This window comes from Pristis pectinata, chromosome 42 (assembly GCF_009764475.1).
Source record: "Pristis pectinata isolate sPriPec2 chromosome 42, sPriPec2.1.pri, whole genome shotgun sequence".
Taxonomy (NCBI): domain Eukaryota; kingdom Metazoa; phylum Chordata; class Chondrichthyes; order Rhinopristiformes; family Pristidae; genus Pristis; species Pristis pectinata.
The window spans coordinates 2,783,208-2,797,476 of record NC_067445.1 but is presented as its reverse complement, the minus strand read 5'-3'; positions in this window follow the sequence as shown (position 1 = coordinate 2,797,476).

Below are 14,269 nucleotides of genomic sequence, written 5' to 3'. Positions count from 1 at the left end.
CGCCTCGGCCCACCTGCCTGTCCTTTCAATAGCATGTGTATCATTGGATGTTTAGCTCCCAGTTGTGATCTTCTTTCAGCCACGATTCTGTGATTCCCACAAAGTCGGACCTGCCCATTTCTAACTGCGCTACAAGCTCATCTGCCTTATGTCGCATAGTGCACGCATTCAAACGTAACACCTTCTTCTCAAATTTGTCTCCATGTTGCCTGAAGTTAAATGCTTATCCATTTCTAAACTTTCGGTCGTATTCTTTACTCTAGAGACCTCTCCTGCACTCTCCTTCCCCTTTATTTTATTGGTAATTTTCCAACCTGTTGAACCCATCCCCTACCATTGTTTAAAGCCATATTCCTCACTTCCACCTCCCCATCAGCTCCCACACACCCCCATCGCCCTTCCCTACCATCTCCCCTCCCCCACACAACTCCATCTCCCTCCCCTCTCATACCTCACTCCTCCCACATCCCCCCTCCCACTCTCCTCCACAACCCGCTCACCCTGCCATTCCCCTCCTCTCCACTCCATCCCATCCCACTCCTCTCCTACCCCCAATCCCTCTCCCTCCCGTCTCCCCTCCGCCAGACACTCCATCTCCCTCTCTTCCCATACCGCACCCCTCCAACATCCCCCTCCACTCCCACTCTCCTCCCCAACCCGTTCCCCATCACATTCCCCTCCCCTCCACTCCATACCATCCCACTCCCCTCCCACCCCAATGCCACTCCCCTCCAACTCTCGTGGTTACCCGCAATAGACAAATGACAAGGAGAAGCAGAGGATTACTCAAGAAGTTAAGTTTTTATTTGCAAAGAAAAGTTGTGACAGTCAGACAGTCAGTTACTAGTCACGCTCTGACTACTGCCCTCTCTGACTGCCCCCGAGCAAAGCTCGAGGGCCTTTTTTATACCCTTTTTCTTAGCTTATTTACATTGTTACAATCCGTCATGTTCTATCTTATCTTCACAATTTCGTCCTTCACCATTTACCTCCTTTCACAATTGTCTCCTGGCTCACAACCATTTGTCTTTCGCCACAGTAATTTCCTGACTCAATCGCAGGGTACCTCAATTACTTATGGGTATTGGGGTATTGGTACTAGGCTACAGAACTATGACTCAGTCACAGGGTGCCCCAATTGTATATGGGCATTGGGAGTCCTGGTACTAGGTTGCAGAGTTATCAGTTATAAAACAATACTAGGCTTATTCGCTACGAGAATAATGGTTACAAAACATTACGATGGGCTGCTATAACCTATGACCTCTGAGACTTGCTAGCATCTGGCTTATCAGTTCAAATAAAACTATCAGCTTCAGAACTGCTGCAGAATCATTAGTCGCACTAACCCTAACGACCCTTAGCTACACAATAGATCAATAGTGTCTTCCTCGGAATGTGCTAACCATGGTTTAGTGAATACACTAAATCAAAAGTATCTTCCTAGGAATGTGCTAACTATTTCTTTAATGAGCCATATGCTTCCCGCACTAAGGGTTTCCCGCGCTTGAGCTGAAGAAGAAGGAGGCCCAGCGGCCATCTTAAGGAGATCAGCAGCCATCTTAAGCACAGAGCAGATTATGGATAAAGAAGTATAACCTCTACTTTCTAGATATTCTATACGATCTGCTGAAGAATGGCTACTTCAACTGGACGGTAAATGAAATGCAACAGAGTGAGAAACGTTCCTTCAGGAAGCAGTTCAGGATCGGTTTTCTCAGGTCTGACAAAATACTTTCTGCAATTTGAAGCATCAGATGCTCAGTGTAGACAGTCTGGTCCTCGACTCCACAGAAATTAGCTTCCTTCCTCCTTGTCGTGAGCGGCCATGTCAACACGTGAACAGAACTCATTCAATGAACATTCAAGAAGAAAAACAACGATGATGCTGGAGGAACCCAGCAGGCCAGGCAGCATCCGCAGAGAAAAGCGGGCGGTCAACGGTTCGGGTCAGGATCCTTCCTCAAGACTGACTATCAGAAACGGGGAAGCCCGATATATAGCAGGGAAAAGAAGAAAAGTGGACAAAGGACGGGAGGTGTGGTGAGCAGAGGGTGGTGATAGGTAGATGCAGGTAAGATATAGTGATAGGCAGGTGCGGGGAGGAGGGGAGAGCAGGTCCACCGAGGGCGGGGGTATGTAAAAGGTAAGAAGAGATGGCAAGAAAAACAAAAAGGAAGGTAATAAAGTGAAGAAGAGGAGCAGCATTGTGGGTGAGGAGGTCTGGAGAAGGAGGGAGGGGGAGGATACATAAAAGTCAATATTTCTGCCGTTAGGCTGCAACGTTCCAAGACAAAATGAGGTGCTGTTCCTCCGGATGGCGCTTGCAATTCTCCTGGCAGTGGAGGAGGCCGAGGATTGACACGTCAGTGATAGTGTGGCGGGGGAGGTGAAGTGACTGGCAACGGGGAGATGCAGATCGCGATTACGGACAGAGCGCAGGTGATCTGCGAAACGGTCACCTGATCTGCGTTTGGTCTCACCAACGTAGAGAATGTTACTTTTTCGGCCCTCACCCGCGCTGCTGCCTCACCTCCGCAATTATTACAGTAATCCCTGTTTTTCATTCTGATTTCGAGTACGTGAAGCATTTTTTATTATCAAATATCGCTGTTACATTGAAGAGGAGGTCACTGAGTGTTGGGGAAATTTCAAAGCACATTTTCACGTCTGCCAACTCCTCATTCAGCTTGGAGAGAATGCTAGATTTGAACAACTAAACAATACAGAACCTCATGTGTTTGCCAAGACAGATGTCCGTTCTTACACACACTGTCTGTTGTGGGCCATTCCACACTTCAGGAATTCTAACAGTGACGAAGTGGGAAGTTATTGAGTAAATCTAACCCCTGGGTGTGAATGAGGCCATTGTTCGATGCCAAATACCCAGGCGGTTTAAGCTGCATGACATGGGTTATGAATGGGATGTCCACTGGCGAGTAAAACGCCTCCGCCAGGCAGTTATGGATGAGATCAGTGTTCGGAAGTGCGGAGCGGTCAATGAAATATCGAATGGGTTTGCATGAAACGGTCCTGGGAAGAGGAGTTCTTTGTGCTGATAATAAAGCAAACGGGGAGATAAAGGCACAGATGGCGAGGTAACAGGCTGGTTCGAGGAAGTATCCCAGTGCAAAGTTAACAAAAAAAAAACCCAGTCCTATCGTTCAGAGTAGAAGACAATAAAATAAAAAGACAGTGATTAAAATATTCAATTTGTTGGACAGAATGCTGGGTGTGCAAACGTTCGGAGCAGATTTCAAAACTCGGTACTGGTCGAGGAGCCGGGGTGTGGGAATGAGATATTCGCTGTTTGCTCCATGAGAGGGAAGGAGATGACAGCAGCAGCTAAGGGATGGTGTGGCCCGGGGCGTGCAAAAATTACCCGGGAATGACATCGCTGGGTGTCTTCCTGTTTACAGACATCCCAATGTCCGGTCACCTCACAGTTGTCATCGTCGGCTTCAGCACAGCACAGAATGAGACAGAAAGTAAGATATAAATGAAGGAAGATGGAGAGAAGGAGAATGGGAAAGAGGGAAAGGGGGAAGGTGAGACAGGAGAGAAAGTCAAACCCGTGATGTGCACAAGAAGTAGTCGGGAGAGAAAATCGCAAATGATACAAGTCGACGGTTATGAACAACATTCGTAGGGCAACGGCCTGCTGAGCACTGAACATCAAAGTGGAGCAGAGAGAGCGCGCGGGACCCCTAACATAGAGGTCGATGGAGCGAAACCATCTGAACCGTTGTCACAGCAGATCCTGAGCTGAATATTTTAAAGAAAGAAGCTGTCACATGACACAATTAGTTTAGCTTAAGTAAAACTCGGATTGCCGTTGAGAATTTCTTTTCATTTACTCATTTTCAGAGTTTCGCAGATATTTCCTTGAAGTGAGGACGTCATCTGCAGTTGTTCTTTCTTGCCTAAACCTGCTGGTGTTGTGGAATCGCACTATCATTGAACAGCCACCCAACACGTCGCATTTAGCACTGCGGACCGAGAAGGAAGGTGAACAGTCAAAGTCCGCACAGAACACAAATATTTCAAGGGAAGTGAGCGATGGCAGGTGTCAGAAGAGGGAATTCAACGTGTTTCAAAGACATATAATTTATATAAAAATGGACATTCAGGGATAAAATGCTGAAATTCCAGCAGGAGGCGCGAGTAAGGCTGTGAAAACTTTGCATCTGTGCAGAAGAAACCGGGACGAAGTTCACGTCAGAATGGAGGGGAAGTGAGGAGAGAGATTCAGCACGACAAATATCGACAGAGAGCGGATGGGGAATGGACTGCCACTCAGTGTGAACACATCATCTGGAACATGTTGGGATGAGTCCCAGTTTGTTGTGGGGATCTGGAGCGGAAACAGGAAGCTGCACTGATCCGATCATTGATTTGTTAGTGACAGGCGAAGAATAGGAATTCCTTCCCGAGTGCATTGACCAGCTCACAGTGAATAATAGTTAATGACTTGCCGAGGGAAACGCTCTGATACACAATGGAGTTGATCAAACCAAATGAATTCAGATTCTGCAGGCGAATTAGAAGCTGTAATAGACCACTCGTTCCTTCGAGTTCTGTGCAGATCGCGTCATCTGAGGAATCGGCGATTTGCAGGAGGGTATGGACCTGCAGTGCCTGATGTATGGGGATTCAAATGCTGCAATCTGTGAAGCCGGGGATGGAACCAAGTGAACTGATTTGAAAGCAGCTCTGCTCACCACTATACCAGCACTGCTATGTGAGATTTGGAAGACCTGACAAAGTTCAGACCCAGACCTGCTTTCTGACGAATCATTTCCCATTTTGTCCCGATTTCGTCCGGTAGATGTCCATATTCTCCAACAGGCTGGAATTCTACGACATCCAATTGTTCATCCGGCAGCATCGGTGAAGAGAGAAACAGAGTTAATGTTTCAGATGGAAGATTCTTGATCTGAAGTGAAGAAGGGAGAGGTTCAGGAGAGATCCAGAACGAAAAGAAATAATCGGAGATAGGCTATCTGATGGTAGACCAGGGAGGAAAGTTGCAGCAAAATAATGGCATTTTGCAGTTCTGTCTGAGCGCAGGAAGCAGCATAAATGCGGACATCGTGTGATAGAATAAAATCATCAGATGTTGAGGGAGGGGCCGACATAAGACTGAAACCAGGAAATTTATTTTTGTGGAAGGAAGCTGATGGTATCGATCATTCCCGCTTCCTCTCCCCAGGCAAGGAGGTAAAGTTCCCAATTTAAGAAAACGATCCCACAGCCGGTCTGTATTTACCGGACATTGAGCAGTGGGAACAAACCGGACAGTCATGATGGAGGCACATTTACAAAGATAGTTTATCAGAGGCTTCCGTTGAGAGGTTTGTGACACATACTTTAAACAGGAGTGAATATTTACCGGAGACTGCATCCCCTCACTGTACTACCAGAGACAGTTTATAGAAATTGATCTCACTGGATGCAGACTTTACTCGGAGATAAATCACGCATATCGACTACTCACTGCAGGAGACACATTTCACGCCCCGATTACAGGGACATTTGTTACTGAGTTCATCACACCTCCGTCACCAACATCCGGCACACTTGTTTGAGATTACGATCCCTCACTGAGAAAGGCAATGTACAGACAAAGACTCGTTACATTGCTGCTAATTTCAACCGACACCATGATTTTTCCTTCCTGTACAGCTAACTCTGAGATTCAGGATGTCTTCAGCGATGCCGCAGCGTACAGGTTGGGATCATATCGAGAGTGAATTTTGCTTCACTCCCAGCCAGACACATTATCAAGACTGCTTCAAGGTCGGAAGACGGTGGGGTACCCGGATTTTAATTTTCATCACATTTAACTTCGGGCCAATATAACTCTTGTCTCTCCATTTCAGTACTACCAACTCGGTCCATTCCTTCCCTCCAATTCTCCGTTCTATGATTATTGACAGTTACACCACAGGTGGGGAACGTGTGAATGAAAGAAACATTATTGTGAACGAGGACGAAGCAGGCGCAATGTCGGCAAGAGCGGAACAGCGGTGCAAGCACAGAGAGGAGGAGTGACTGAGGTGGGCGATGAGAGCAGCGAGAAACAGAGGGAGAAGCATGGAGAGGGATAGTGACAGGGAAGGGATGGCAACAGAGAGAAACAGGAATGCAACAGACGAGCAGCGAGAGGAAAGAAGTGAACGAGATTATGGTGGGGATGAAGCAGTGTGATCTGGAGTAAACAGGGAGAGCGTTTATAGGTTCAGGTGGGGGTGAGTGAAAACAAAGAGGGACAAGGGAGAGGTTCACGTTTGGACAGGGAGAGATCAAGGAGACACATGGTGTGATAACTAAAACAAATATTTTACTGCCTTGACATCGATTCCTTTTTTGTGAGTTAACGAATTTCATCATCCAAACCAGAGGGTATGTGATCCCGTTCTTCAGCTCCGCTCGGAATTTGCTCTGAGTCACGGCGTAAATACACGTGCTGGTTCAGGAACTGAGAATTTGTAGCATGACTGCTGTGGAATCTGCGATATAATGTGGATCAGTGACAGGGTAGTGTTCAATCCGGTTAATTCGCCGATAGAAATCAAACCCCACCAATATTACACACAACAATATGAAACTGCCGGTTGTACTGAAGAGTAAAACGATGGATTTCCTTCGGTTCTCCATCTCTGTGTCCTTGTCATTTTCTCCATTGCTGCGGCCACGGAGCCCCCTGCGGACTATACTGGTGGGTAAAATCCGTCTGACCGTCAGAACATTGAACAGGAAAATCAGGAAGAACGGCATACAAGGTGTTAAAATGCGACGACACATACTGAAGGCGGCCCAGGCAGGGGATACAAAGGAACTAAGTTTCGTGAGACAACCCCAGGAAATATCATCAACTATCATCAAAGGTCCGTATGTAAAATTCTAAGGGACACTCTCTAAACAGCCCAGCACACTCACTGTCCCAACAACCACAGTTGCAGTTCTGTCGGTGCAATATTTCGGTTTCAGCTTCTCACAGAAAATGACCACAAACCGATCAAAGGTGAAGGCGACGGTCAGCCAGACAGAGACCACGGTGATCGCTATCAGCAGGCAGTAAACAAACCTACACACGGGTGTAAGGTAGAGGAATGAACGCCAAAAATATATCAGAACAGTCCACTTCAGCAGGGGATCAGAGATAACGACCCGAAGATCGGCCGCTGCCATTGCCACCAGGTAGCGAGTGACACATTTGGAAAGACCGCACTTTCCTCGCGACAGGATTACAATCGCCACCAAGTTAACCGTGTGACAGAGAAAAGAAAGCAGAGAAATTTTCGCTCAGAAGCGGAGCCACAGCAGCGTATTACGGCAGCAGCTGAAAACGCAAATGCTGTTACTGTATTGAGCAGTGGAAAATAATTTCTGGTGCATTGAATAATCAAGAGAGGGCGCAGTGTTGGTGAGGATGAAGACGGGCTGGATTCCTGTATGTGGGTCATATCTGGGTAAAGACCCACACTTACGAGAGAGCAGGTGACGGGGCTGGGTAACTCCAGCCAGTTAACTGTTTATTCAGATGCTGTAAGGGACGGACAATAAATGTCAGCTTTCCTGGCACTCTGCACCTCATGAATAAAATGGTCAATAGGCGACAAACAGATGTGCTGGAAGAATTCAACCATTCAAGCAGTATCTGCGCATGTACTTTCTCAGGCGTCTGAGAAAATTCGGCTTGTCCACCAGGAATTTCTCTAACTGCCACAGATGATCGATCGAATGTATTCTAAATGGTTGCATCTCAGCCTAGCATGGAAATCTCTCTGCTCTTGTCAGTCCGAATCTGCAGAGCGTGGTTAACACTGCCAAGTCCATCACAGGCTCATCATCTCCTTCCGTCCACTCCATTTTCATGCTGCGTTGCATCAGGAAGGCGAACAGTATTGTCAAGGATTGTCATGGCAATCCCCCTATTTCTCTTCTACCATCTAGGAGAAGATACAGGTACGAAAGCCCAGGCTATCTGATCAAGAACACTGCTGGACATATCAATTCTTTCACACAGCCCTCCAGGTTGTGTTGTAACGTTCTCGATAGCTTAATTCTACCTCTTCCCTTATTTTCCCTTCAGCATTTCTTTCCGCACTACTTCAATTTGCACCACTATGCTTTACAACATACCGCTGTTTTGCGCTTGTCGCCGTAATTACCGTTGCAATTATTATTACCATGTCTACGCTTTACTGTGCCAGCTTCCCGACAACAAGGACGTTCATTGTCAGGCGTATATGACAACAATCTGATCTGACTCTCTGGAAAAATAAACCAGTTAACGTTTCGGGCCTTCCTGAGTTCTGATGAACATAGAACATGGAAGTATGCAGCACAGCAGCAGACCATTGGGCCCACGATATCTGTGCCGAGTGTGATGCCGATCCGAACTTGTCTCATCTACTGCACATCGTCTATTGCCCTCCATCACCTCCAAGCCACGCTCAATGTGCCTGACTAAACACTACTTCAACGTCGTTATTGTAAATGTTTCTACTACTTCCTCCGTAAGCATTCCAGATACCTACAATTTTTTTTTATGTAAAGAAGCTTGCCTTGGAAATCTCCTTCAATCGTTTGCTGTTTCACATTGAAGGTATCCAGTCTGTTTTTTCTACATTGCCGCCATGGGACAGAGACTCTGACGATCTACTCTATTGATTCTTCTCATCATTTTATATTCATCTAACGGGTCGACCCTCTGCCTCCAGAGTAAACAGTATAACGTGCCCAACCTCTCCTTATGGCTAATGCTCTGAATTCCATGCAACATCCCGGTGAGTCAGGCAGTTTTTCTGGAAGGAAAAGGACAGGCGACGTTTCGAATCGAGACCAAAATGAATTTCCAACAGTATCTGTGTGTTGGTACAAATTCCAGCATCTGCGTTCCCTTCTGTCCGCATTCTGGAAAATCCTCATTTGCACGATCTCCAAATCCTCCACATTTTTCATGTAATGCAGTGAACAGAACGGCACATAATATTCCAATGTGACCAATAAAGTGTCGAGTTCTTAAGAAGCATTCTTGATCCGAAACCTTGAATGTGTTTTTTTTTTGTTGTTTCTTGTGTCCACAGACACTGAGTGCTTCCAGTGTTTCGGTTTCAGTTGCAGTTACCAGCAGTTGCACTTCTTATTTTCTTCTATATCTGAAATAATCAAGGTGATTCGCAAGAGAACAGCATTGTCCCGTTCACCAAATGCCCCTTCATTCTCGCTCTATCTTAGCAACAGAACAGCAGAAGGAAGGCCGGATCCCACAGATATAGTGCAGTCCGTGGACCTCATGTCCCGACATTTCCATTCACACGTCTCCATCATTGAGGAGCATGGGCGAGGATTTCAAAAGAAGACAGTAGTTCATTTGAGATGCAGAGCGACCCCTGGTACAGTCATAATTTAATGTATTTCCCAACAGTGACAACCACGTATCACAATTTTCTCTGCTGCAACATTTTATGATTGGGACGGGAATACTCCTCTTGGACTGCTGGCGATATTTCGGCTTCGAAATCATTTTCAATCTCTGAATACAAAGTTCCTGTTAATGCATAACATGAAACTCCTCAAAAGTTATGTCTGTGTTAATAGATGCCGGTAGTGTGATTCCCGCTCCTCACCCAACACCCGCTCCCACTACAATAACGCACAGTAATCCAGTGTCAATGCACCTACTGTGGAAGCAGTAATGGTGCAGTTGTTCCAAGACGAACAGAGTGAGACTACTACATCATTTTATTGAAATGCTGCAATTGAACAGGTCGCCGTGGAAACAAACAGCGAGAAAAAGATTTCATTGCATTGAATTTAAATGTCAATTTCTACCAACTGCAGCTGAGGCAGCGGCTTACCGGGAATTCCAACCGATGAAATGACAGGATAGTAAATGTCTTCTATCCTGAAGATAACTGGATATCCCATTTCATTGAGAAGTTGCGACTTCTGTTTCTCCGGAATCCACAGCTTCGGCGAACACTGAGCTGATGTACTCCAATGAGCTCTGATTTATAGAGGGTATCAGTCTCCAGTCACACGGTTATACCCCCCACCATCGCTTCGTTAGAGTCACGTTAAGGAACACATCACATCAACACCATTGTCCCTAGTGTGTTTATTTTTGGGAATTCAACACAGACAGCTCAATCTCTTTCGCATTACTTCAGTCAGATCTCTGTCGGCAATGAGAACAAAAGCTGTCGTTACACAAGACTGGTTAAAATCAATGAGCGCCTCAACTTACAGCTTTTGAAGTGTTGCCTTGGCAAATGGCCCTATTGTTGACATTTTTCGGCCTGAACCTTTCACTGTGTTTCTCTTTGCACAAATGCTCCCCGAACCTCAGAATTTTCTTGTGTACTTTGCTCTCACTCCTGCTGTTTCATCAACAAATGGAACTCATTTCCCTGCAGAATGTACAGAATCCATGGACACACTCAAACCGCTCTCAGTCTGCTCCCGTAGTTTTACTGTTAAAGCTATTCAGTTCATTCCGTTTTCCCGTCAACCCGCTCTTAGCTGCTCACCCAACCATTTCCTCACGTATGTTCCACCAGATATAATATATCGCCGTCTATATCCACACACCATCGGTTCAGTTCTCCATTAGCCCCGTCCTCCTTCACTGATGTGATTAGATTTCACTCCTACGCAGAAAAAATGTTTATTTTAGATCCCTGGTGTTCAGTATGTCCGCAGCCTCCACCTTCTCTTGAACCGTCTTCTCTAACAGTGCAGCAGGCACACAGTGATCGTACCATACACCGGACACTGGACCTTTGATGGAGCGGCACATCGTTGCCCATCTGATCTAAACAGTTGTGCATTTGCTGAACTGTATGTTCCTTACACTTTTGGACCAAGGAGATAAAACGTCTTTGATAAGGTCACCTGGAGCCATGGGGTGCTTCGTATTGGGTAACACGGGTGCCTTGAAGTTAAAATACCAGGTGTGTGCAACTGTGGGTGGCGATGCGAGATCACAAGCCTGTGGACGTGACAACCCTTGAACCCATGCCAGCCCAGCCCTGAACTCCTGCTGCACATTCAGCCTGGTACATCGAGTCACATGTTCTCACTGTGGTCACTGATCCTCGACTGCACTGGGCAGTGATGGTCTGATGGATGACAGTGGGCAGACCTTCAGTGCAGACACAAGACAGTGGATATTGACATCTGGAGCAACAGAACATGTAGGAGTTCAGGTCAGACAGCATCTGTGGGAGGAGTGGACGGTCACATTTTCGGATGGAGACCTTCATCTGGAGAATAAGTACAACTCAGTGAAGCAAGTAACACCAGTAATATCACGGACGTGCGTTAAACTGACAGTCCTGATAAAACTAAGTCAAGAGCAAAATACTGCAGATGTAAAAATCTAAAATAAAGCCAGAACCTGGAATACTCACAGGATAGTTGAATGATCAAGAGCACAGTCGGTTCCTGTCCTTGAACAGAACTGAAGCAGTGGACAATATCATCCATCTCCCTCTCTGTTTCCTGCCTTATCAGAGATTTTCCATTTTCTGCTCTCATTCTGTATCAGAATGACAGGAAAATTACCCCAGGAATAAGTACCAGCTGTGAATACTCCCGTGAAAGGCCAACGATTCTTAATTTCACAGTGACAAGGAACTGGACATCGATACTTTTGTGATGTCGAACAGGATATCACTGGCCCAGTGATACAATGGAGAGACTGTACGTGAAACACTGGGCACAGAGCTCAAGGATGTTCGTGCATTAGAAGTTCAGGGAAGGATGACAACACTCATACCTGGGAGATGGATATTGTTAGGGAACATTGTACTTTACTTGTAGGCACTGGGGTCAAGAACAAGTTTCCTGAGTTTAAATAAATATTGGCCATCAAACATGACAACCCTCGGGCTAATACTGACAACAGGCTACAGTGCAAAGGCCCAGAATGTGAATAATGCTCTAAAAACTGACTTTGAATTTACTTTGGTGTCAGCCTTTAATCCCAAAAAATATGAACAACGTCATATCAGTATTCAAGTACAACCGGCCGAAACGAATGACCGCCTTGGCTAAACAAAGAACAATGCGTAAACACCAACTTCCGTCTCTGCATTTTGAGGGAATCTGAGCCACATTTCATACAGTGGATATGAGGAAACGTTTATGAATTCAGCTCATGGAACTTCTCAGTATCTCTGGATGAGAAATAAGTCAGACACTTGCAGCAACACAGCTCCAGTCCCTGGTCATTCTCGGCCTTGAAACCAACACGAAGTGGTCATCACTTTAGCGACAAGAGGGTGTGGGAAATTCATTGAAAAATTGCAAGGCCCCTGAACAGGATTGAACCAAATATAAACAGAGAGAGGTCACAACACATCGATCACTTCAGGGAACAGAGATGGGAATTACAGCACAATTTAGACCCAAAGCCACAGGCACCATAATCTACTTGGCCTCTTTCGAGACCAGCGAATGATGATGTTTCAGTGATGGCAGGATGGAGGTTCAATCACACACCTTCACACAATTCCCTTCAAATTCCTCTTCCACAGGTCCATCCTAATCCAATAGATGACCTCCCAAACCAGCACACCCCACGCCCAGCTCCTGCCAATCAATAAGCAGCACTGTTCATTCAACATCCACCCTCCTTCTCAGAAAGGGGATATTTCACCTGAACACCAAAATCCAACCAAAGGATGTGGTGGATAAAGGCAAGTGACAGTGGACTGCGAGATGAAGATGTGGGCCAGATCAAAGTGGCAGTTACATGTGTAGCCAAAGATGAAGTACAGGAACAGCAGACAATCTTACTGCCTGCAGTCTAACATCTCATGCAGCCCCCATGGACGTAATACAGTCTGTACTACAAATAGAAGGAGCGAGTTTTCACATACTTACAAAAGCAAGTGGAGCCGGCAACCAGTACAAGCTGTCAACATCTTGGAAACCTTTGTTCCCAATGAATCCCTTGGTCTCGAATTGCCTCACCTTTATACGCTGCAGGAAGCATAACTGCCCGTAAATTTAGGCCTAACCAACCCCAAGCCTGAAGGGATTTTTAGTACGAATCAAACTTCAGACCATCCACAACTGTGGAAGTGAAATGGGTTAGGGTTAATGCAAGATCAGTACCATAGGTAACAGGGTCACAAAGCTGACCGTAATACACCAAAGGATGTTGTGTGAAGAACAAACATTAATCTGTGCAATTCAATGATAAGCACTTTGCCACACTCCAAGTTTTGCTTTTCCCTTCAAACCCAGAAAACCACTCCCTAAACACAAACAAACCATTCAGTGTCAGTAACTGCTGAACCCGACGTCTGTACAAAAATAAAAGTCACTTCACTGATGTCTGCCGACCGATGTTCTGTACTCAGGAACCACTTCCATCTTCGATCAACTTCAGTTTCCCATGGACATCCATGGACTGACACATTCTAATTCAGCTGATATTTCCAAGCTAAAGTCACTCAAATGGTCACACTGCATGACGAGGGGAAAGCATTCATTTGTATCCTAGTATTATTCAAATGTTCTCTATGTTGCGTTGAATCGTGGTAACAATTGTCGGGTTCATTTTGCATCAGTCAGAAGATCCATCCAAGCAGTTTGTTATTCACCCTTGCGATTCTCCACTGGGTGCAGTTTGATAAGATCCAGCAGAGGTTGTTTGGGTGAACCTGTTTGAAGCGAAGGGATAGAATGGCAAGTGGAGACTTTTAAGAGTGTGATATCAAGTGTCCGGGAGCAGTATGTAAGGTTAAAACTGGCAAGTTCAGGGAACCCTGGTTGACGAGATATATTGAGGTTCTGCTCATGAGAACGGTGGAAACATGCATTGGGTTCAGGAGGTCTGGTTCGATCGAATCCCTTGATGACTATGAGAAGATTTATGATAAACCTAAGAGTGAAATTAAGAGGGCAAAGAGAGGGTATCAGATGGATAGGGCAGTTATGTTTAAGGAACATTCCAAGAGGTTCACCAGCTATATGGGCAAAGTGTGGCTCGGGAGAGAGTCGGTCCCCTCAGCGATAAGGAAGACCCTTGAAAGCCTTGATGGGCAGAGGGTTCGTGTGGTGCAAATTATTAGCTTTCTCAAAGTGGCTTCAAAGTTTGATTGGGCGTATAAGAAGGCGGATTTCATGGTTGCGTCTATTACTCAAGGCACTGAGTTCAACAGACAGCAATTCATGTGCCACGGTATGAAACTCTTGTTAGCCCGCATCTGGAGTATTGCACCCAGTTCTGGTCGCAACGTTACAG